The sequence below is a fragment of the Cricetulus griseus genome, chromosome X, assembly GCF_003668045.3.
Source record: "Cricetulus griseus strain 17A/GY chromosome X, alternate assembly CriGri-PICRH-1.0, whole genome shotgun sequence".
NCBI lineage: Eukaryota > Metazoa > Chordata > Mammalia > Rodentia > Cricetidae > Cricetulus > Cricetulus griseus.
The window spans coordinates 74,127,346-74,153,761 of NC_048604.1; the positions used below are offsets into that span (position 1 = coordinate 74,127,346).

General features: G+C 41.7%; 1 pseudogene; it reads right to left on the minus strand.

Annotated features, from left to right (window-relative positions):
• Positions 1 to 24,710: 24,710 nt before the first annotated feature.
• Positions 24,711 to 25,984, minus strand: LOC100752841 (annotated as a pseudogene).
• Positions 25,985 to 26,416: the final 432 nt, after the last annotated feature.

Consider the following 26,416-nt stretch of genomic DNA (forward strand, 5'->3'; position numbering starts at 1 on the left):
GTGCCACAACTCCATGTATGTCTGTGTATCAAATGAATCCTGGAACTAAACTGATGGACAGTTCTGAGCTGCCATGTGGATGCTGGGAACTCAACCCAGGTCCTCTGCAAGAACAAGTGCTTTTAAACACTTAAACCATTCCTCTGGCCTTCAACATTGTCTATTCCACAAGTTGGAATGAAAATGATGCTCTGAATTCGATGAGACCTGAAGTCTGTGTAGACCAGTCCTCTGTGAGAATCCAATTGTACTCCAAAGTGGGGTCTTTTGTGACTCTAGCCTCTCCTGCCTACTCATCTCACAAGGCATTACAGTGTTCTCATTGGAAGAGATTGGTTTGAAAAAATGTTCCCCAGTTTGGTGTCATTTAGTTGGATAGATTTGCATAAAGAAGAGGCAGCAGAGTCTTAAATTATTGTGTGGAAAATCGAGCCAAATGTATTATGGTAATTTCTGCAGCCAGCGATGATTGAATTTCAAGCTGTAGCTGTGCCATGGAGCACAGACAATTGGAAATATCTCTTATAACCAATGAAATTCATCACACTCCAGAAGAGCAAACAGAATCTGGAGGCATCTTTGGGGAAAAAAGATTTCTTCAGCCAAAGATGCACAAGGCAATTTGAACCAATTCCTTGAGCCAATCAATTAAAGCATGGACTAGGTGAAACACACACAGAGCAAGGTATAGACTCATTTAGATGCCTGAAAAAGGATATCCATACTCAGATGCAGACTAATAACCTAACCAGCAGCAGGCTACCTGAGCACACTGGAAGACAAAGAAAAAATGGCATGCATGTGTATATATACACAGACACAGCAGCAGCAGCAGCAGCAGCAGCAGCAGCAGCAGCAGCAGCAGCACAGAAATAGCAGCAGCAGCAGCAGCAGCAGAAGCAAACACAATCCAATAGAAAGCTAGAAAAAAATATAGATAGCTGTCTGGCAGTCTAAGGATGGGGGTGGCAGTCGACTGTGTTTTAGGGTACCCTACTCATTTCTTTCCTTCCTCCTCTACCAATGTTCCTAACAAACACTATAGAACATTTTCTATACAGAAGCTATCTCTCTCACTTCCTACATTGATATCTACCCCACCACACCATATCAGACATTCACCTGTCTGTTCCCTGGACTATAGAAAAGATCTGTTATCAGAGCTCTTCAGTGGCAGTATTTTCCCTCTAATCCAACTCCCATGGAGCTGCCTACCAGTGGAAATGTTTCTAAAACTCAGCCTTGCTCTTGCTTCATTCCTGGTCCAAATCCTCCTTTTAAAATGTTTTCATATGTATTTATTTAGTTATTTGTTTGTTTAATATTTGTGTATGCATACAAACTGTGGCTCAGTTGTGGAGGTCAGAAGACAGGATTCAAGAGTCAATTCTCTCTCTTTTTAACCATACAGGTCCAGAGCTACAACTCAGGCCATCAGTACTGCTGGCAGGCAGCTTCATATGCTAAATCATTTCAACACCTCTCCATCTTTCTTTTATTCCCTACTGCTGGCATAAACCAACTCAGATACCTGACATTCATGGGGGTGACCAAAACCTGGGGCTTCCTTGTCCTTCCTTCCTTCCTTCCTTCCTACCTTCCTTCCTTCCTTCCTTCCTTCCTTTCCTCCTTCTTCTGTCTCCTCCTCCTCATTCTTCTTTTTGGGACATCTGTCCAGGGACCAGTTCTGTAGACCAGGCTGGACCTCAAACTCAGAGATCCACCTATTTCTGCCTCCCAAGTGCTGGGAGGGATTATAGGCGTGTGCCGCCACACCCAGCACCCTGTGAACTTTCTTAATATCCTTGTCTTTCAGCAGGCTGATTGAACCTTGCCTAGATCCTCAACCAATATCCATCCCATACTTTTCTGCCTTCTGTAGTAGTCCCTTGAGAAAACATAACCCCCTTCTCCATTTCTCAAAATTCTACCCAATGTAGATTTTTTTTGAGACAGGATTCCATATATCCCAGATCATCCTTAGTTGAGGATAGCCTTGAATTTCTGACCCTCTTGCCTCCATCTTCTAAGTGCTGAGATTATTATGCACCAGCACACCCAAGTTTAAGTGTTGCTATAGACTGAATTCAGGGCTTTAAGGTATTGTGGCAAGCAAATAAGCTGCATCTCCAAAAGGATAACTATATTTTTGCCATTGAAATTTTGTTTAATATTTTCATCAGTTAAGGCCCACACCAAAAGTATCTTTGTCTGTGAAGGCTGCCAAAATCTACCTTGAAAATCGTGTTACAGGCAGACTTTAACTTACTCTAGACAAGCTCACTAGTCTAGTCTAGTCTGGGTGTTTTAGTCCTCAAAGAAATGCTGATGTGAGGAGGACTGAATTCCCTGATGCTAATGCCTCCTCTGAGACAGACAATGTACTGGTTTGGTGTTCTTCCTGAAAAGGCACACTAACAAACTCCAGGCCATTTTTAGTTTATTGTACTGGGGATTGAATCCAGGGCCTTGTACATGCTTTGCAAACATTTTGTTACTGAACTAATTCCCCAACCCAGCCATTTTGTTTTGGACTACCTTTATTCTAGTCCTGGATTTGAGTCATGGTGCTGCTACCATCTTGCTATGAGACAATGATCAACTCTCAATACTGCACTTGCCTTGATTTATTTGAATGATTGCTTTTGTTCTGGATATTAACTCCAAGGTGAAGGGTTTATACAGATCCTCTTATATGGCTCTTTGTCTTCTATGTCTTCCTTTGTTTCCCTTCCCCCCGCCACTCCCAATTCTACCAGTGTGTCACTTCCTCCTCAAACCTAGAACCTGACCAAAAATAGCTTCCCATCTAAAACATTTCTGGTGATTCATGGGTGTTCTTGGTGAACAGAAGTATCCATTTGGGACCTTTAGGAAGTATAAGCTATCCTTGTACTACAGCTTACAGAGCAAAACAGCAAGGTAGAGCATCTTATAGAAGCCATGTGTGGTAGTACATAGCACTATGGAGGATATGGCAGGAGGATTGAGAGTTGAGGCCAGACTAGATATAGTAAGCTCCAGGCTAGCCTGGGTTGTATATTGAGACCCTGTCTCAAAGCAAAGTGAAAAGAAAGGAAACAACAAAATAATACAAAATGGTCCCATAGCAAGACCTGCTATTTGTTATGCTTCAACTTTTCTTCTAAAAAGAAGATTCCACTGATTAGAGTCTTCTTCTCCTAGATGACCTGGTTAAAATAGTCTTTATTAGTAGTAATGTTATTGTTGTTACTATTATTATTAAGACAACTCTGTGTATGGAGTCAATTACCTCCTACCACCTTTACCTAGTTTCTGGGGATTGAAGTCAGGTCCTTAAGTACTCATGCCTCTGAGGTCATCTTACCAGCCCCAGCCAAAGGTTTTAGCAAGGATATTCCCACTGCTCCCTAAACCCTACCACCTTGCAAATGTGCAAACTCATCTTATAGGTACATCCTTTGCTGCAATGTGAAGCATGGACAAACTGGGTGGGGAATGTGGGTCTTTCTCACTCCTAATCAAGTGCTCTGAAAAAATTGCAAAAGTAGTTCAGCACGGAGAATTGAAAGTCATTGTTTGGATCACTTTGTCAAAGGAACAAGAAGATTGTCATTGGGTGGGGGGTGACATAACCAATATGTAGATTGAGAACACTGAAGGATAGGGTTTGAGGGAAATTTTGGTTTTGTCTTTTTGTGTTCAATGAAAGGCAAACACAGTGTCTGGCTCCAGCTTAGTCATTAATAAATGAGAGAGGTAGCTGCTACCCAGTATTTGCCGGATGCTGGTACTTCCTCTGGGGATCTGGGTATTGATGCAGAACACTACAGAAACTTGGAAAATGAAGGATCGGGAGATTTAGTCTCAGTTTGTCCCAAACTTGGTCAGGTGTCCCTTATCCATCCCTCACAAGTCATTTTCTTTTTCGTAAAGGAAGAGGTAATGACATCTTCTGCCTCATCTGGCTCCCTGGGGCTTAGGGAAGTAGCAGCAAAAATAAAGATAGGAAAGAGCTTTGACAAAAACAAGCTCTGCAAATGTGATGGCTGGGTGCTATGGTGACATCCTAGCTAGCAATTATGTTCTCCACAGAGGCGACTGTGGGCACAGAGTGAGTCATCCTCTCACTCTCAAAGCCTGAGGCCTTGACAGGGGAGAAATGAGGTGAGGTTTTTGTTAAGAGGTTTTTTTTTTTTTTTCCTTTGGAGAGGAGAACTGAACAGAGGTAGACAGCTTCCCCTACATACACAGTTTACCACAGATGCCAGGCTCTTGGGGGACAAAACAAGTAAGGACTGGCCAGTACTTTTGAAATGTAATTCTGAGATTCAGGGTTCACTAAACTATTGGGGGTCCCTGTAAGACTAAAAGTTGGGGACCAAATTTTCATTCAGTCCTAGTTCTAAAAGCCAGGTAACAGCCACTAATTCACTTGGCAGCTGCTGGTAAATGTCATTCCCTCTCAGAGTCCTTTGTACCTGTAGCAAATAGAATGAGCTAGAATCCTAGCATTGCATTTTCAGAATCCTGGGGTGCTACTTAGTGGACTTGAAGCCAACCCTAGCTTTGCCACAACCGTATTTCTTAGACAACTTCTTTCTTGGTCCTCAGTTTCCACAACCATAAGAGAAGCATTTTAGTAGGCTTTGTATATGAGTTCTTAAATAGGACCCAGGAAATATGGGCTTTAAGTTTATTGACACGGAATGTGTAATTATCCTAGTGTAGGCTGTCTTCAGTCATTCTTTAGGTCGCAGTTTCTTCTAGATTTTTTTAACCTCAGTGGCTAGAGATGGAACCCAGGACCTTGAGCATGTTAGGCAAGTAATCTACTACAGAGCTACACCCAACGTTTCTTTGTCTTCGTTATAAAGAGATCTAAATACAAATTATCTGACATATACTGTGATTCTGACAGCCTGCGGTTCTAGTTTTACAAGTAGTGGAAAGGAAGTGAAGCCAGGGAGAGGCCACACCCAGAATCATTTCTCATAAACTTGGCTTGATCGCCCTCTATGGGTCTGAGATGAGCATGCAGGCCCAGCCTGACAATGAGCTAAGGCAACTTAAAAAGGTTGAGACAGAATGGCCAAGAAGCCTGCTTCACCAGATAGGGCCAGGCACAGGCTGTCATAAGCCCACAGACTTCCAGACCTTCTTAATAAGAGGGATCCATTCCAAAGTGTGTGTTAGAAGACTAGTTCTTCCCATCCACTCACCAGAAACAGGAAGCCAGAACTTAGAGAGCAAAGCCAGGAGGTTTTCTGCCACAGGCAAAGTAGGCAGGTTTAGGAGGAGTGTCATTGTACCATGAAACTGGGTCTGGGAACAAAGTAGCTGATGCCTTAGAAGTGTTCATATGAGAGACAAGGAAGCCTTCTTAACTAATGACAGAATTTACTCCAATTAAAGATATTTCAATATCTTCACTGTATTATCTTTCTGTAGCTATGGGAAAATTCTCATCAATTTTAAATAAGGAAATATTGAGTCAGGTGTGGTGGTGCGTGCCTGTAATCCTATTACTTGTGTGGCAAAATAAAAAGACCGCCACAATTTCCAGGACTGCCATTTTTGTTCATTATTTCAGAGGTTTCAGTCCACAGTTACTAGGTCCTATTGCTTTTGGACCTGTGTCAAGGAAATATGCCATGGCAAAAGCATGTGGTAGATGGCAGCTGCTATCATGATTTCCAGGAAACAAAGAGAGGTAGAAAGGGCAAAATCCCAATGATTTAACTTTCTGCCAATAGGCTTTAGATCTTGAAGGCTCCAGCACCTCCCAATAACACCATAGGCTGATGACTAAGCCTTCAAAACATGAGTCTTTAGGGAACACTTCTCCAAACTCTAATACTCATTATGCCCCTGCCATCCCTAGAACAGGGACAGCTAGTGATTAGAAAGAAGAAATCAGTGATCTTAGCATGAGAATGGGAACATAATCATGACAGAAGGGTGAAATATCAGAGGTTGCTCAGTATTTAGGAAATACTCTGAAGTCTAGGAGTACGTGCATTACTTTCCTGTCACTGTGATAATCTCCATGACCAAGGCAATATACAGAAGAAAGCTTATTTTGCCTTACAGTTTTATGAGGGTTAGGGTCGGTAGAGATGAGGGTATCATGACAGACAGCAGATAGCAGATAATTTCTTTCAAGCACTCCTCCTAGTCTCTCCATTTAGTCCTTCTTTATCTCTCCTTTTCTAGTCTCTCTCTGCTTTTCATGGTGTGTGTGTGTGTGTGTGTGTGTGTGTGTGTGTGTGTGTGTGTGTGTGTGTGTGTTATGCATCTGTCAAAAATTTGTGAACCCACAGATGAAAGAAAGCATGCAGGAAGTAACTTTTGCATCTGACTTATTTCACCTTGGGTCCCATTTATTTTCCTGTAAATGACTTAGTTTTATTTTCTATATGGCAGAATAGAACTTCATTGTCTATATAACATCTTCTTCTATTTGTCTGTTGGTACACATCTAGACTGCCTCCATACCTAGGCTGTTGTGAAAAAAATCCATGTGGTGAACATGGATGTGTAGATATCACAATGGCGAGTTGCCTTAGGGTCTCAGCTATGTACCTAGAAATGGAATCCCTGGGTCATGTGGTAGGTCTATTGTTAGATTTTCCTTTTTGGAACTTCCATACTGAGTTACATACTGGGTGGTCCGATTTACAATCCTACTGGTAGTGTATAAAGTGTTTCCTTCCCTTTATCCATTCAAGCTTCAAGACTTTCTGTATTGTTCTAGCCCCACTCATATTCTCTCATATCACTGACAACAGTGTACTTTTGTATAATTTGGTCATAAATTCTACTTTCCCATGTCTGATACCATTGAGGTGAAAAGAATTCATCTTGTGTGATATATCTTCTAGCTGTTACTTCTTTTTGTGTTCCTTCCCTTTTCTAGACCTCATTTTCTCTATCTGTATCTCTCTCTCTCCCTCTCTCTCTCTCTCTCTCTCTCTCTCTCTCTCTGTGTGTGTGTGTGTGTGTGTGTGTGTGTGTTCATATTTATGTATGTGTAGTTGCACTGCACACATGCATGTGGGGGTCAGATGCTCTCTTCTGGTGATGTTCTTGTGGTGCCATCCACCATTTTTTAATATAGTCTTTCTTGGCCTTGGATTCAGCAATTAGGTTAGGCTAGTTGGACAGAGAGCCCCAGGGATTCACCTGTTTTCACATTCCTAGTTTTTGGATTGCTAATTCGCATGTCTTTTGTTTGTTTTTGTTTTTCAAGACAGGGTCTCTCTGTGTAGTCCTGCCTGTCCTGGAACTTGCTCTGTAGACCAGGCTAATCTTGAACTCAGAGATCCACCTGCCTCTGCCTCTTGACTGCTGGGATTAAAGGAGTGAGACTTTTAATGTGGGTTCTGGGAAACACACTCAGATACTCGTGCTTGCACAAGCACTTTACTGAGTGAGCCCTGTTAAGGGCAGTGGACTAGAATGGTTTCTTGAGGCCACAAATACTACAACTTCTTTCATTTGTAAATAGCAAAGAAGTGATTCTGTGATTCTGGGGATCAAATCCGGGGTTTTGTGCATGCCAGTCAAGCATTCTACCCACTGAGTTACGTGTCTCAGACATAGAAATCCTCTTCCCCCACTAATGTGTTTACTATGCATGCACAGGCTTGTGTGGAAGCTGGAAGATAGCTTTTCAGAGTTGGTTCTCTCCTTAAACTATGTAGGTTCTGGGGATCAAACTTGATGGTTAGGCTTCATAGCAAGTACTGTTACCCACTAAGCTATCTTACTGGCTCAAGAAATTCTTACCTGCCAGCAGAAACTGGCAGAAGGAAAGAAGGGATGGACCCCACCTGTCTTGACTAGTGATCCCATAGGGCCTTCGTTTCTAATGAGCCAGGACTACATCATAGCACTGGAAGTAGACTAGGAGCATTTTCATCAGCAGAACAGCAGTGAATACACCCACAGTAGCTGTGACAGCAGAAAGAAACTGTCCCAAAGCAGAGAAAAGGGAGATTTCTCCATAGATGACATTAATGAGTTATGTCAGTCCAACAGAGACAGACAAAAGTGTCCCTAAGGTATAAATCATCCTTAACTGAAGGGGGCATGCCCATGATCTCTTCATAAAGGAAAAGTAATCCAAAGAATGAGATTCCAACCAGCCAACTCAAAAGAAAAATGCATACCTCTTTCAAGGAAGAATGGAGACTATGAACCAGGAATCTCAGGGCCCCAGACTTTTAAAGACACTTCAAGAAATAAACCAGCTTGACAAAGACAGAGAACAAAAGTCTTCAAAAATAAGGCTAAGGGGTTCTTGTTAAATCTTGTCATGCACTCTCACCACCAGAAGAATAGATGACAAACAGACTACATTGGCTGGGTTGAGAGGACCACATGGGAAGCAGACTTTTTAGGGTATGAATTACCCAAGAAAAAAGCTCAGTTTCAAAGCAAAGGCCAGAGCTCTGCTCCAGGTAGAGTAAGTGGATTGTGGTAAGAAAGACTTGTTCTGCTGCAGCTGGTACCTGCTCTTGCTGATAACTCCCTACCTCTGCTTCATGCCAGAAGTGAAGTTATCAGAGAAGTGATCCAGCTGAACCCCTCTCTCCTGGAAAGAGGTGAGCAGGACACACTTTGCAAAGAGTGTAGAAGTCTTGGAAAGGAACTAGGAAAAGAGAAGCATATCAACAATCTCATTTCCTAGCCAGCTCCATACCTTTAGGCACACTTCCACCCTTCTTTCCTACATTTGTGTGGTGGTTCCCTCAAATTACCCTGAAGATCTACATACCAAGGCCCTAAGGAGCATGACAAATGTGTAGTCATTGAGTCAATTTTGCAGGGCTCTTTGGAGTCAGAGTGTCAAATATGGTAAAAAAAAATATATATATATATGGTTATTGAGTTACCTTAGGCCCTACAGAAAACCAGTGCTGGTCAAAGATCCGGAAGCATGACTTCCAAAAACACCGGTGTCTGGTTTTCAACTGAGTTTAGCATAAGACACTTACTCAGGTGGCCATTCTCACAGGCCTCCTAGGGCAGGAAGTCCTGAGCAAAGTTGAATGACTCTGGCCAACTTTCCCGCTCTTCCTTTCTCTCTGTCTCAGTTCCAACCCAGATCACTAGGTGGGGAAAGAGGCAGCATAAAAAAACAGGAAACTGGATAGTCTTTCTTCATTTAAGAGGTACCTTATAAGACCAGTTATTATTTACAACTTCATCCCCCAAACCAGCCCCACCGAAATTCTTCACCTACAACACATAGGACCTCAGGGGAGGGTCAAGCAAGGATGAAGAGATAAGCCTGAAGAGTTCATATGTGTTCCTGGATGCGTCTAGAACTTTTCTATACACTTATTTTTCTTCCCGTTGATCCAGAGGCTCTTTGTCAAGGGCTAAAGCAATAGGGGAACAAGAGAGAGACCTTCTTGCCTGTGACTTGTGTCAGGACTGGAAGAGACTCCAATTCCTTTAAGACAAATTATGTCCCTTTCTCCTGATAGCCTGGATCACTCCTGCTTCCAGGTTCCCATCTCTGGAGTCAAAACATTCTCCTGTTTTGCTACAGATGAGATTTTGCTAATGGAATACTCAGATGACTCTTATTTCAAGACATCTCCCACTTCTGCTCCTTGACCCAGCCACTGTACCTCTCTAGAAATTTCATTTTCATAAAAATACACAATGTACCTTTACACTGTTATCTCTACCTCCCACTTCCTACCTCTCTTTCTCAGCTGTGTTAGACTCTTAGGTCTCCCAGACAATTTCACTTCTGCTTTCATGCCATATACACAGATGCAATGTGATGTATATATATATAAGACCTAAGAATCACAAATTAGAGACAGCAGGCAGTATTTGTCTTTCTGAGACTGGATGAATTCACCCATTATGATAATCTCCAGATTAACTTATAAGTGTTATAGGGCACTAGTTGGATACTATTCTGAGAGTAAAACTAACAAACCCAAGAACCTTGGCTGCTGGTGCCAAGAGAAAGTCTTATCTCCCAAACTCTGTCAGCCTAGGCTCACAACTAAATCTACATATGCATATTTCCTAGCTTTTCTTTCATCTTTTTTACAAATTGTAATACTTCTGCGGGCAAGGCAGTTCGGGCCAAACTTGTAAATAAATTTATTTCCATAAATATATACCATATCACATGCATTGTGTACATACATACATATGTGAACATGCATTTTCTTTCTTTCTTTCTTCTTCTTTTTTTTTTTTTGGTTTTTCGAGACAGGGTTTCTCTGTGGCTTTGGAAACTGTCCTGGAACTAGCTCTTGTAGACCAGGCTGGTCTCGAACTCACAGAGATCTGCCTGCCTCTGCCTCCCGAATGCTGGGATTAAAGGCGTGTGCCACCACCGCCAGGCCCCCACATTTTCTTTTAATACAGGTAAGACAAGCCTATGATCAAGGGCTCTAGTAACAGAAATACAGATTAACTTGGCTTTCAGAGTGGAACTGAAAGAAGTTTCCCCTCTCTCCTTGCTGATCCAAAACTCTTCTCCCGAGAAAACTTACTCCTTAGGTACTCCAGCCCATGTGTTTCTTTATTCCCTAAGCTTGACAGTCTCCACTGTGCTCGAACATTTGTACACATGTCTCTCTATCTTCAGGCTATTTAATCTCCTCCAGGTTTCTAACTACTTTTTCTGCCATAACACATCTACTGTCAACTCTTTTGGGAATCCTTCCTTGATTCATTCCCCCAAAGACAAGAGTCTCTGCATTTTCATAATTAACACACTGTTTCTGTTTTTCTTAGGACACTTTTATACTAGAAAGTTTTTGTTATGTATGTACTCAATGCCCCATTATACTGGTTTTATAACTTCTGCTTTTACAAATTGTCATATGTCTCGGGGCTTAAAACAGAAACTTACTTTTTCAGCTCAGTAGGTTAGAAGTTAGAATCGAACTCAGTATGACAAGACTGCTCTGCAAGTGCCTTCACCTGCTGAGCCACTTCATGAGCCCCTGATTCTAGTTTTTCAAGAAGTCTCCACATTCATTTCCACAGTGGTTGCATCAGTTTCCTTCTAAGTATCTATCTTCCCACTTCACTGGACTGGTATCTTCTCAGTGAGTCCTTCCTTACCATTTGGTCAGAGTGCAGCCCTCCTTCCCTCTGTCTCTAAAAGTTTGAATTTCTAATCAGTACAGACTCCAGCCAACAGTATTCTTCCCCGCACGTTTTATCTAGCACTTATGATAATAGCCATTGTGACTGGAATGAGATGAAATCTCAAAGTAATTTTAATTTTCGTTTGATAGCTAAGGCTACTGAACACTTAAAATATTTACTTTAATTTCATGTAATCCCATCTGTAAAATTTCATGTGTATTCATCTTAACTGTGCTTTGGTAGTCTTGGGTCTACATGGAGGAGTAGATTTGCCTTCCTTAAGCTGAAGGATCAGAACTCTGTCTATATTTCAGAAGTGTGCCCATTATACTGTGTACAGAAGTGGGCATGTGAAAAGACCTTGATAAACCTACAATCTTGTCCCAAATTCTTTTTTGAAAACTCCTCCCTCATTTTATTCCTCTCACCATTCCATAAAGTCCCCATTTGACCCAAAGAGCATAAATGCACTAATCTCTGGTCCTCCCTTAAAGCCATTTCTTTTTCTTCCCAGAATGTTTGACTTTCCCTCCCCTCCCTGTCATTACTTTCTCCAGACCTTTCCTCATAAATATCTGTTTATCCTGGCAAGCACAACTGGAAGGGTCTCTTCTCCATGAGTCCTTCCTTACCATTAGGTCAGAGTATAGCCCTCCTTCCCTTTGCTTCTAACAGTTTGAATTTCTACTCAGTACAGATCATATTGCACTGTGTTTGCTGGAATTTGTTTACTCATCTTCTTCCTCACTGGCTGGTAAACACAACTGACGTTTATTCGCCTCCGTGCCCTATCAACCACCACAACCTTGCCTCTGTCACACAAGGCCTGGCACCACATTCATGGTCACGTTTACTCAGCAAGTGAATGGATCTGTTACCTTTTGCTTGTTACCATGGAAGGCTCAGAAGAATTCCTGATTCGAGGGCTGCAAAGCACCTGTGTTTCTTTGATCCTTCCCTCCATATCCTCAGCCTTGAATTTATGTCCTGACCCTGTGCTTCTTTCTCTATTTATCCTGCAAATGGTCCAAAAGTGCAAAATAGACTCACTTGGATGAAAATTGTCAGATGTATGTCAATTTACAGGACTATGGACAACAACTTAGTGACTTTCATCTGTCTCTTGTGTAACCAAATGAAAAATCAAGGCTTGTAGGAGGTAAGCATCTACATCCTATTGTTATCCTTGTCACAATCAGACCTCAGGAAAGTTTTCAAGGTTTCTTCATTTAATCAAAATGTAATTGAATTATTTCTTCATCCCTTTCTCCTTCCTACCCCTCTCACCTTCTCCCTTCTTCCCAAATTTGTGACCTCCTTTTATTCAACTATTGTCCATATATATATATATATATATATATATATATATATATATATTATATGCATATACATATATATGAATACACAACCTATTGAGTCCTTTCAGTATTGTCTGCACTCCTAGATGGAGCAATTAACAACTGCTGAGAGAGGAAGATATCATCTTCCCTAGGGATGAGCCCCTAGGATGCTTCCCTAGGAATGCTGTATACCAAGTGATCAACCCTAGAAACATGCACATGCAAGTTTTAGAGAGTTTTCAATGTCATTTCCTCTGTACAGAGGCACTGTCTAGTAGCTGTCAACACAAAAGTGGACCAATGGTGCCACACAGTGGCTGACAGGTTTAGCTTCACCTAATGAAATTTCCTTTGAAGTGGAGCTCCCTGTCAGTGCACACTTTTTCATCTGAAGGGTGATGAAGGGGACAAGGAGGTCATCTCCAGGAATAACGAACAAGGTATCTACATAGCCTTAGCTTTGTCATTAGAAAGCAGTACCCAAGTATACTGTTTAGGTTCTTCACTAAAATGGGTGGAGACTTGGCATAGCACACAGTACATAAGCCCAAGAAGTTTCTAAAGAAACTTGGCAAAGAAGACTCAGATCTCTGGAACAGCTTTGAAAGAGACATTTGAGTTTGTACTGCTGGCCTGGATGCTTTTCTAAGTGGGCTGTTGTTGTTCTATCTGGCTTGGCAAGAGCTGGCTTTCCAGATGGACACAAAATTTTCTTCTCAGAATAACAGATGCAAAGAGCCACCCTCAGATATGTTGAATAGGGGTTTTACTAAAATGATTTGGAAGTCTGTTATCTGGCGCTCTCTGTCTCTCTGTCTCTGTCTGTCTCTGTCTCTCTCTCTCTCCACAGAAAACTGAACTTTGACTGTTCCTCAAGCCATCCTGACCCAGTTTCTCAGAGGAATCTTCTACATTGTATTCAGGCCAGAGGAAAAAGAGCTATAGTGTAAGGTAGAAGAAGGGAAAGGGAAGAAACTTCATGTCATCTGTCAAGATCTGACACCATGCCTCATCTGAAGATGGAGATTCTGGGAAGGTTAGGAGAAAATAAGAGACTCCCCAATGTCAAACCTAGGCTAGGATCACCTGCTTGGCACTTGCAGTTAGATTTGACCCCTATTTGGCCTTTGAATGAAATGGATTCATGAATGGAAGTAAAGCGATGGAGGAAAATTGGCCCCAGCCCAATCCAGGAGTGAAATTAGGGTCAGAAAACTGGAAATTGGGGTCAGAAAATTGTAAGTCAGGCAGATGCCCAATGATAGCTCAGGCAAGAGTTTTGTAATAAATGTACCATATCTTTGTTTTGAGTTCCAATAATATGTCTAACTCTTGTTCCCCTGAGACAGCTGGGTGCTGGCAAGCTGGAAGGTGAGAAGTACTTAGAAAACTGGGTGGGGATGAGAAGGGAAGACTGTGAGACAGAAATTAAGAAGCACTACAGGGCAACAGAACCTTCGGCAAAGGCCAAACATAATTTGTGTGTTGGGATGGAATTTGTTCAACCAAATTAAGCTTAGTTTTATGCTTTTCAAATGAAATATTTTTTCTTTTTTCTAGATTATTTTATTTAAATTAGAAACAACCTTATTTTATATATCAATCCCAGTTACCTCTCCCTCCCATTCTCCAATGCCCCCCCACCAACCCCCTATTCCATCCCCTTTCTGCTCCCCAAGGAGGGTGAGGCCTTCCATGGGGGATCTTCAAAGTCTGTCATCATTTGGAGCACGGCCTAGGCCCTCTATCCTAGACAGGCTGAGAGAGTATCCCTCTATATGGAGTGGGCTCCCAAAGTCCATTTATATACTAGGGATAAATACTGATCCACTACCAGAGACCCCATAGACTGCCCAGTCTTCCTAACTGACACCCACATTCAGAGGTCTGGTTCGGTCCTACGCTGGTTTCCCAGCTATCAGTCTGGGGTCCATGAGCTCCCCCTTGTTCAGGTCAGCTCTTTCTGTGGGTTTCTCCAGTATGGTCTTGACCCCTTTGCTCATCACTCCTCCCTCTCTGCAACTGGATTCCAGGAGATTGGCTCAGTGTTTAGCTGTGGATCTCTGCCTCTGCTTCCATCAGCTATGCATGAAGGCTCTAGGATGGCATATAAGGTAGTCATCAATCTCATTATAGGAGAAGGGCATTTAATGCAGCTTCTCCACTATTGTTTAGATTGTTAGTTGGGGTCATCCTTGTGGATCCCTGGAGATTTCCCTAGTGCCAGATTTCTCTTTAAACCTATATTGGCCCCCTCTATTACAGTATCTCTTATCTTGCTCTCCTCTATTCTTCCCCTGAATCAATCTTCCAGCTCCCTCATATCCTCCTTACTACCCCTCTTCTCCTCTTCTCTGTCTCATAACCCCCTCTCCCCTCCCTCCATGTTCCCAATTTGATCAGGGAAACTTGTCCCTTTCCCCTTCCCTGGGGGACCATGTATGTCTCTCTTAGGGTCCTCCTTTTTTCCTAGCTTCTCTGGAGGTGTGGATTGCAGGCTGCTAATACTTTGCTCTATGTCTAATATCCATATATGACTAAGTACATGCCATGTTTGTCTTTTTGTGACTGGGCTACCTCACTCAGGATGGTTTCTTCTAGTTCCATCCATTTGCATGCGAATTTCAAGATTCCATTTTTTTTTCTGCTGAGTAGTACTCCATTGTCTTTGTTCATTCTTCAGTTGAGGGGCATCTAGGTTGCCTATATGTTCTGGCTATTACAAATAATGCTGCTATGAACATAGTTGAACAGATGTCCTTGTTGTTTGAATGTGAATCCTTTGGGTATATGCCCAAGAGTAGAATTGCTGGATCTTGTGGTAGACTGACTCCCAATTTCCTGAGGAATCACCATACTGATTTCCAAAGTGGATGTACAAGTTTGCACTCCCAGCAGCAGTGGAGGAGTGTTCCTCTTTCCTCACATCCTCTCCAGCGTAAACTGTCATTGGTGTTTTCGATTTTAGACATTCTGACAGGTGTAAGATGGTATCTCAGAGGTGTTTTGAGTTGCATTTCCCTAATGGCTAAAGATGTTGAGCAATTTCTTAAGTATCTTTCAGGCATCTTAGATTCCTCTATTGATAATTCTATATTTAGTTCTGTACCTCACTTTTTAATTGGTTTATTTGGTGTTTTGGTGACTAGTTCTTTGCAAATTTTGGAGATCAGCCCTCTGTCAGATGTGGGGTTGGTAAATGTCTTTCCCCATTCTGTGGGCTGACATTTTGTCTTGTTGACTGTGTCCTTTCCTTACAGAAGCTTCTCAATTTCAGGAGGTCCCATTTATTAATTGCCAATCTCAGTATCTGTGCTACTTTTCTCCTGTACCAATTTTTTCAATTGAATTATTTATTGAGATGGGATTCTTGTTATGTAGTACAATCTGCTCTGAAATAGTGGCACTCCTCCTGTTTAGCTTCCTAAGGGATGAGATGACAGGCATTCACCCTCATGCCTATTTCATTTAAACATATATCAGTCAATTAGAATGTCAGGTAATGTGGTTGTGACTGTTTACACTGTAGTTGGACATATGATTATCACATCATAGTACTGTGAGATTGGTGAGACATGGTAACTTATCTCCATTTAACAGATAAAGAAATTGAACATCGTTTAATTTTATAAGGTCCACCTGTCAATTGTTGACCTTAATTACTAGGTAAATAGAGTCTTGTTCAGAAAGTCCCTTCCTACAGTGATATGGAGGTACTGCCTGGGTTTTCTTCTAGAAGTTTTGGTGTTTCAGGTTTCACTTCTAGGTCTTCAGTAATTTTGAGTTAGTCTTAATGCAAGACGATAGATATGGGTCTAATTTCATTCTTTTGCATATGGACATTTAGTTTTCCCAGTACCATTAGTGGAAGATGCTGTCTCTTTTCTCAGGGTATCTTTTTTGACTCTTTGTTACATATCAGATGGTTGTAGTTACAAGTACTCATGGCTTTTGCTCTTGGTTGCCTATCAAAGTTTGAAGGTAAAATCCTGTTGCTGAAGCCGCTGCACACTTAAGACACAGAATTCAGATAACTGGCCCTGGATGAAACCTGAAAGCTTCCTCCCTGCATTCTAGCACCTGAAAGCTTTCATCCTGCATTCTAGTTCGTGGTTTCAGAAAAATGTATGCCAACTTCCATGCAGGGAAGTCATTAATAGTCCTACCCAGCTGTGACATCAATGAACCACAATGATCTGCATGGCAAGATATATGTACAGATGCAATAAGTGGCACTCATATGTTGGTAGTAACTTGTACTAGAAACTTAGTATTCTTTGCCATGCCTGGTACTAACAACCTAGCCAGCATCCTGGTCATGAATATTAGTATTAGAAGAGAATTGTTTATTATCAACACTTTGCTAGATTAGCATAGATCTTAATCACATTCTATATCTTATCCGTATAACTATAGCTAAGTGTAGCTACCACCCTTCAACAAAAGACATTTCTGTTTGTGTTAGCACACTTTTCTGTCCTGCAGGCCAGCTCCTAAATAACCACACAGAGACTTCTTATTAATGATAAAAAATTTTGGCCAATAGAATATGCTTCTTACTAACTAGCTCATACATCTTAAATTAACCCATATATCTTATCTTCCCTCTGTCTCGTGGTGGTACCTTCCTTCAGCACAGCATATTCATCTCCTATTTCTTCTGCATCTTGCTGAAGACTCCTCAGACTCTGTACTTCTTCTGAGCATCCTTCTAGTCTGGCTCTACTGCCCAATCTCTTTCTGCCCAGTTATAGGCCAGCTAGCTCTTTATTAACCAATAAGAATAATACATATTTATAATGTACAAAGATTGTTCCACAGCATCTTTGCATCCGGTGGAGAATATCACAGAAAAACACAAGAGGACACAATGCAGAGATCAGTGGATCATGGGGATTACAGATTCAATAGATAAATGTACATCACATCTATGCATCTATGACTCAGGGAACTTCATAGAAGAGGGGGCAGAAAGGTTGTAAGAGCCAGAATACCAGAAAATCCACTGTGAAACAGCCTTTCATAGAAATGGCTTCATGAAGAAAATCTGAACATTGGCATATTAATAGATACACTAACATGGAAGGGAGCTAGCTCATGGGATCCCATTCCCGGATAAGGAACTACAAACCACTGATGAGAAAGTTAGCCTTTCTCAGGGATGAGCTCCCTAATTTGTTGTCCAATACAAAGTGGTCAGCCTTGAAACCATATATACACAAGGAGCTAAAGTGGACTCAGCAGTTTGTATTTATATATTTTTGCATGCATACACACACACACACACACACACACACACACACACACACACACACACACACACACACACACCTCAGTATAGTAATAAGTGGGGGAGAAGGACTATCAATTTGAGAATTGGTAGAACAAGGAAAGAGTTGGAGGGACAAGACTTGGGAAGGGCTGGGAGGAGGAAAAGGATAGGGGAAAGTAATATAATTAAAAATAAATGTAAGGGGCTGGAGAGATGGCTCAGGGGTTAAGAGCACTGACTGCTGCTCTTCCAGAGGTTCTGAGTTCAATTCCCAGGAACCATATGGTGGCTCACAACCATCTGTAATGTGATCTGGTGCCCTCTTCTGGCACACACTGTATACATGATAACTAACTAACTAAATCTTTAAAAAATACATGTAAGAGAATTTATCTGACAAACAGGAAGAGTATTTTATAGGCTACTGTACAAAATAAAACTATACACAATTCTGTAAGCATAAAAACTTAGGTGTACTATTGGAAGCTACATAGGCATAACATTGAGAAAATAAAGCACATTCATAAACATAGGTACAGAGCAAAATGTATAAAAACATATAGATGCGTGTCAGAGAATCATGTGTAGTATTAGAAACCTAGCTAAATTCCAGGGCCCAATGATATTATGGGTATAAGATAAACCACTACCACCAGTTTGCTAGACCAGCATAATTTCTAAGTGCTTCTAAATCTTATCCTTATACTCACAGATAAGTGCAGCTCTTACCCTCACCAAAGAAACTTCTTCTTCTTCTTCTTCTTCTTCTTCTTCTTCTTCTTCTTCTTCTTCTTCTTCTTCTTCTTCTTCTTCTCAGAAAATTGAGACTATCATTGAAAACCACAACAGTACCAACAGTGCAGACTTCAATGGATCCAGCTCCAGTGGTTACATATACATCATAGCTTCTGCACCTATGGCTCAAGGAACAACATGGAAAGGGTGGTGGTAAAAAGACAGTAAGAATCAGAATATCAATGCCAGGTGGTGGTGCACACCTTTAATCACAGCACTCAGGAGGCAGAGACAGGAGGATCTCTGTGAATTTGAGGCCACTATGGTCTACAGTTAGTTCCAGAACAGGCTCCAAAGCTACACAGCGAAACCTCATCTCAAAAAAAAACAAAACAAAACAAAACAAACAAAAAGAAAAGAAATGGCTGCATAAACAAGACCTAAGTAATGGTGATACAAAAAAGACATGTTAATGTGGAAAGCAGAAATTTTCATGGGGTCCAACCTGTAGACAAAGAACTATAGGCACTAGTAACTGCCTTTTCCGGGGATGATCCTCCTTAGTGGTTGTGGTAGTTTGAATGTAATTGCCCCCATAATCTCATAGGGAATGGCACTATTGGGAAGTGTAGCTTTGTTGGAGTAGGTATGGCTTTTTTGGAGGAAGTGTCTCATTGTGGGAGCGGGCTTTAAGGTTTCATATGCTCAGGTTACTACCCAGTGTCTCAGTTGACTTCCTATTGCCTGCAAGATGTAGGACTCTAAGTTACTGCTCAGTACCATGTCAGCCTGCACACTGCTATGCTCCCTGTCATGAAGATAATGGACTAAACCTCTGAATCTGTAAGCCAGCCCCAATTAAATGTTTTGCTTTATAAAGAGTTGTAGTGGTCATAGTGTCTCTTCACAGAAACAGAAACCCTAAGACAGTGGTTATAAAGTGGTCAACCCTTAAAACTATATACACACAAACAATGAAAATGGGTACAACAGGTTATATTTTTATATTCATGCATTTTATACATACGCAACAATATTAATCAAAGAATAAGAAGCTATCTATCAATCTGGTAGTGGGGTGTGTATGGGAATGGTTGGAGGGAAGAGCACCTGGGAAGGGCTGAAGGGAGAAAAGGAAAGGATTGTCACCAGCGCCAGCGCCAGTGCCAGCCACCAAAGAACAGAACCAGGCAAGAGAGTCTGTGGATTAAGAAGGACACAACTCGGGTCATTCAGTAGAAGCGAATGCCATCGGTTTATTGCAGACAGCAGTTTATATACAAGAGGAGATGGAAAAACACCACCTGTAGAAGAACGAATTCCCACGCCCTATCATAAACAAGGAAACCACAACCCCCGCCCACAGCCAACAAAGCAAGAAGGGGATGGGGCAAGGCATAATGTTTCAATAACAAGAAAGGTTCATAACAGAATGTTAGTGTTAGTGGGCAGGACAAGGAACACAGGAGGTACCTGTGGTTATGTGGAAAACAACTCACAGAGACCCTGTGGGGGTTGGGTCCCAACAAAGGGTAAAAGTGAGGTATTTCTATTTTAACTAAAATTTTAATATATATATATATATTATATATATATATATATATATATATTGAACATCTTGGATCAGTGAATTTTTATTTTCCAATGCTTGGGATCAAACCCACATCCCTACATGTTTGAGATGAGTAAAGTTGTACCTCTGAGCTGTATTCTCAGTCCAAGAGATGAAGTTAATTAAGTAGAATACCCATGCTGAAGGGATCTGACTTTATTCTAGTAAAAGAAAATAACATTTTGATGCTCAAGTCCCAATTTTTCTACCCCCAAAACCCATTTTCAGTGACTGGGGTAGCAGTATTTAAATATCTGCAACAATTTGGTAATGGCTACAATCTAAGACAGGCTTTGTTCCAAGCCCACAGCCTATCAGGTATGGGTTCTGAGCCAGGAAACCAAGATAATTAGACTGAGGTTATAATATAATATTCCTTTATACTGTGTGAATATATTTTGTTGTGATTGGTTTAATAAAGAAGCTGACTGGCCAATAGCTGAACAGGATAAGGTCAAGCAGAAAATTCTGAGAGAAGAAGGACAGAGTTGGAGGAGTCAACAGCAGACACAGAGAAAAGCAAGATGGGCATGGCATACTGAGAAAAGGTACCAAGCCATGCGGCAAAGCATAGCTAAGAAATACGGGTTAATTTAAATGTAATAGCTAGCAACAAGCCTGAGCTATTGGCTGAGCATTTATAATTAACATTACGCCTCTTTGTGGTTGAGAACTACTGCCAAGACACAGAAAAACTTCACCTACAATATAGCTGGTAATTTTCTTTGGGGATGCTTACTATTTCCAGGTAGAGAATTCATAAATGATTTTAGCTTGTTTTTTTTTTTTTTTTTTGTACCATGAATCAATGAATCCCCCCCCCCTTGGTTTTTCGAGACAGGGTTTCTCTGTATTGCTTTGGAGCCTGAACTGGAACTTGCTCTGGAGACCAGGCTGGCCTTGAACTCACAGAGATCCTCCTGCCTCTGCCTCCTGAGTGCTGGGATTAAAGGCGTGTGCCACCAACGCTTGGCTAGGAATTTCTTTATATTTTCACAAAATAAAGACTCAAGGGGAAAAGTATGAAAGCCATTCAATAAAAGAAAGAAATATACCAAGGAATTCTCAACACAAGTTTTACTCTAGAAAAGAATCTGGACTGGGGTGAGATGGGAGAGGTGGGGTAGAGCTGCAGTGGAAAGGAAAGCATCAATCTAGCTTATTCCCTTGACCCTCAATGACCCAAGAACACTGCAGCCATTTTGGAATTATATTTTGATTTGCTGGTAAGAAATGATAGTATTGAGCTCTTATCACAAATTGAGGTGCTGTTCCAGTTGGGCCACTTTGAGGTGACCACCCAGGCTAGTAGCTGCCTCGCTGCAGATAAACTCCTTGTCCATCGTCAGAAGTCTGAAATGAAAAATAGGAAATCATCTACCTTCTATCCTGAGCAACTATTTTGGTGTTATGAACAGAGAGAATTGTCCAAAACAAGAGAAGCTAGGCCTACAAGTAATTTTGTCAATGTTGTTATTACATAACTAACACTCACCACATATGCAATTATTACTAGTGTGAAACTTGGTGACCAGAGACATGGTTTTACCTTTATAACATAAAAACTTATCTGACAACTTGGTCAGTTTTTGGTCAAGTTGATTCACCTGATTGTTTCAGTGAAAAACAATCAGTCACCTTTCTTGACAGGAAACTGACTGAATATACAGTTCATTGAACTTAAGTTCCTGTTTTTCTTCTTGATTCCTTACTTCACAGACACTAAATCTAAGTTTGACTTTGTTTTCTGTGTTCTCACTTAACCTGATACTCAGCACAGGGGACAGAGGCATTTTTGTTCCTATCTTGTGCTCACAGTCACATAGGTGTGCCTTCTACAACCTTACCAGCATTGAGTCTAACCTGTAAGTAAAGGTTCTCTGCTCTTTCTATCTCTATCTTTCTCCTTTCATCCCCCCTCCTTCCTCTCTCTATCCCTACATATATCCACACCAGGGAAATATGCTACTCAAACACTTCTGTTTTGTGGTGATGGAGATAGAAACCAATATCTTGAAAATGTTAGACAAGCACTCCACTGAAATACATCCTCAGGTCCTTTCCATAGAAATATGAAGGATTCTGAATTATCAATTCATGGATAGTCCTCTATACACAGTTGCCCTTCAGCTACCATAGACCTATCTCATCCAGCCTACCCATAACCACTCATTCACTGGTTTTGGCAAGTACCTCCTGTCTCTGGGGAGCTCCAAGAAAAGAATAGGGATAGAGGAATGGATGATTTCCTTTCTGTGTGTCTCTGCATGTCTCCCTCTCTGTCTCTGCTTCTTCGTCATGCTCTCTCTTTGAAGGTCACCCAGGCAGATCTCAAACTCATTGCAATTCTTCTGCTTCAGCCTCCTTCATTTTGTGATTACAAACATGAGCCACTGCACCTGGCTTCCTTTCCCTCTCTTGACCTAGGAAAACATTTGGTGGAGGGGTAGAATGCCCTTGTTCCCTGCAATGTCCTCCTCATGGAAGACACCAAGTGTTGTTTCAAAAGAAAGGAAAAGCAGGGGATATTGTTTCCTTTTCTTTTCAAATAGTGTTTTTTTTCAACTTTAAAAACTGGATTTATTTGGAGAAAAACAAAACAAAAAACCCTCAACCAAAAGGATACGATTTTATTTCTCTAGACATCTCCCAAGGCATATTTATAGAAGATACTTTTGTAAAAATTCATAGAGGAAGCCGGGCGGTGGTGGCTCATGCCTTTAATCCCAGTACTTGGGAGGCAGAGGCAGGTGGATCTCTATGAGTTCGAGACCAACCTGGTCTACAATAGCTAGTTCCAGGACAGCCTCCAAAGTCACAGAGAAACCCTATCTCAAAAAACCCAGAAAAAATTTCATAGAGGAAATTTTACATGTATTCTGGAGTGCGACAATCAGTCAACCCCTGCTTTTATTTTAACAGAGGAGCAAAGTAGGACAGTGGGACACACAACTTCCTTTTGAATACAACTATTTGAAAGGGAAATAAGAATGAAGAATGGAAACTACCTTTACATTGTCTACAACTAATGGTTGTTTTTTTTTTTTTTTTTTTTTTTTTTTTATCCATTCAACCGTGGGAATCTCTCTAAAAGTCAATCAAGGTACTAGCCAATCAAGTCCACTGGATACGTGCCTTGCTATGACCCCCCCCCCCCGCAGCATACACAAATGATCCTGCACAGCAGGCCTAGCTAAGGCTTGCCCATCAAAACCATGGTCTCATTTGTTTGCAGGTACCCTGACTTCCCACAATAGGGAAGCTTGCCCTCTTTGTACTGACCTCTACAAAGGTGCATATCAAAGCAAACAAGTCAAGCTACCATGTTGCAAGAGAAACAAGGACCTTGTTCAACAGTTCTTTGCATTATCCTTTATTTTTGAGGGAAGAAGCCAACCCTCCTAAGCAGAGAACCACACACTGTAGGTCACATTATAAAATCAAGCACTGGCATGGGGTTCCAGTGAAGGAAACCTGTTAAACCTTAAAACACTCCATTCCAGGCTGAAGACCTCCAACTTAACTCTCCCCTTTTATGCACCCTTATATACCACTCAAGTCCATCAATTAAAGTAATTTAATCTCCAGCAGGAGGGGTGTGAAAGCAACAGGAGCAGACAGGGGCAGGAATCAAAGATATCACAGAGCAAGTTTGTTTGAGAAGAGCAGTGATTCCTCAGGCCACAGTTTCTGGTTGTCAAGATAAAACAGATGTGAAAGCAGGTGTGTGACTTACAGACACTGCTTTTGGGAGACTAACAGTGTCATCAAGAACGTGAGATTACCAGAGTAACAAGGATTTGAAAGAATGTGGATGTATCCTAACCTATAGAAAGGACAATGTTTAGAAGGAGCAAAACCAGGTTACACAAGACAGGAATTTCCTACGACTTCTAAGTGCTTCCCCTTCCAGGAAATGACCATTCATGTGTTTATTGGAGGGCACTCAATTTCCCTTACTACCTGATATGCTGGTATTGATTACCTCCCCAAAGCTTTTTAAGCCACAATTGGAATTGAGTTTCCCATTCATTTTGGTCTCCAAGCAGTACTATTTGCTAACAGCCTGTAGACTCAATCCCAACTACCCCCAGGGGGGTGTTAAATAAAACAATTCCCCTTGGCTGGCCCCAGTTAAGTCACAATTAAAGTAGAATGTCTGGCAGCCTCCTAATGACTAAAACAACCCAAGAGACTAAATCTACCTTTCTAAGGATGAGAAATTTATTCAGGTTAATATTTGGGAATTCATTGGTGCCACTATGAGATAAAAATTAAAAGGTAGAAATCTCACTCTTCCCTGAACCTTTCTCTACAGCTTAACTGATTCGGCTGAGTGGGTCTCACTGTCACTACATTTCTGCTGAATGGAGCCCTAGGCATCAGTCACATAGGTAACTGCTTGATGTCATCAGAACACATCACAAATTTCCCATTCAAAAGCAGTAGCCACATATCTCAGGCTACAATGGTGATTCTCCAGTTACTTCAATTTCATTTCATTAAGAAATGAATGTTAAGCAAGGTCTTGGGGGGATGGTGAGCTTTCTTTTGTCTTGTCTCGGGAGAGGTTTGATTTGCTCCTGACTGTTTTGGGGTGAAGAGACTAAGAGAAAGCACAGGATGTGGAGGTCTAGTCAAGGCTGCCACCTCCCTCATGCTCATCTTCACCATCCACAGAGAGAGCAGCGTTCTTGCTTGCAGAAATGAACGTGGAGGCTGAATTTTTTTTTCAGGTTTCTTTTGGCTCAGGTACAGATCTGGAGTCTTGATCTTTTTTTTTTTTTGCCATCTCTTCTATCCAACTACTTGCAGTGGTCTTTGTTCGCTCCATCTCCAGGACCACAGCTGGAGTTCCAAAGTTGGCCTTTTGGGACACTCACACCATCCGTTTTATTTTTCCTTCATGGTCTTTTCTCAGAGGGCTGAGCTGGGGCTACTTCCTCTCCACCTCTTGCAGGGGACTGCTGCTCTGTGCCTGAGCTCTGAGATTCAGCAGGAGGGTTAGAGCTTTGCTTCATGAACCACACATTCTCCTTTGGTGGAGGGGCTGGCCTTACCTTTAGAGGCCGATCAGGTTTAGAGGTTGGATAGTGACAGTCTTCTTTATTGACTGTTTTATTTTTCTAGAGACTTCTCATTCTCTCTCCTTCATGTATGTCTGCCAGATGTGGCTGCGGCCCCAGTCTGCCGTGACTCACTTCCTGTCCCCAACCGTTCTCTTTTCTGAGTTTCTTCACTTCGCGGACTTGGGTTTCTCACCTGGGGCCGGCAGTCTAGTTTTGGCTCATCCAGCCAACGCTACAACTTCCCCTGCTCCTTCTGTAGTCGCTCTTTTGCTTCTCTTTCTCTGGCAGCTGTGTCAACAGACTTTGCCCCTCCAAAGATAGAAAGAAGCCGCTTGACTGGACTGGGAGGTGCTAGCAGAGGAATGGTCTTCCTTAGGCGTACTCAGAGGCTTTAGATTCAGTTGGGATCTTTTTTGAACTGGGTGTGGGGAGAGGGCTGTCATCATGCTTATCATTGTCCCAAGAGTAATCATCCCTTGGAGCTCCATTGACTGATGATCCCATCTGTCATACGGGTCTTCGTAGGTCCACCACCTCCCCTGTAGTCATCATCCCTACATACACACTAGCAAATACTCTTCTGCCACTGCTTATCCTGGAGGCTTAGACTCGGTCATAGTCTCTGCTGCCTCGGTCATCATAGCTATCTGGCCCCCATATCTATGTATATCTTACCGTGGGCCATCCCAATATCTGTCCTGATACCCATCCTGATACTAGTCTGAAGATCTCGATAATTGTCTGCAAAACTATCATCACCTCTTCTAGGAGGGTAGTCATCAAAATCGTCTGTTGCAAGACAGGCCCTACAGTCTGTATCTGTTTTGTCAGAATCCCAATTTTTTATTAATTAAATTTGTTTCATTTATTTTACATACCAACCACAGTGTCCCCTCCCTTCTCTCATCTTGTTCCCCACCCCTCCCATCTACCTCCCCCTGATTCACTCTTCCTCATCCACATCTCCGTTCAGAAAGGGGCAGGCCTCCCATGGGCATGAGCAAAGCATGGCACATTAAGAGGCATGACCAGCACTCCCACCCTCAGCCAGAAACTTTATTAGGGAGATGGTCTTCTTCTTCTTCTTCTTCTTCTTCTTCTTCTTCTTCTTCTTCTTCTTCTTCTTATTCTTCTTCTTCTTCTTCTTTTGCTAGGGCCACCATATTGGGAGAGAGGAAGAGAACACAAAGGTAAATATTAGTTTCTAAAATTAGTGTTCAAAGTAATGGGCTTTATTGTGGTATTTTGATACATATACATTAATTCACAT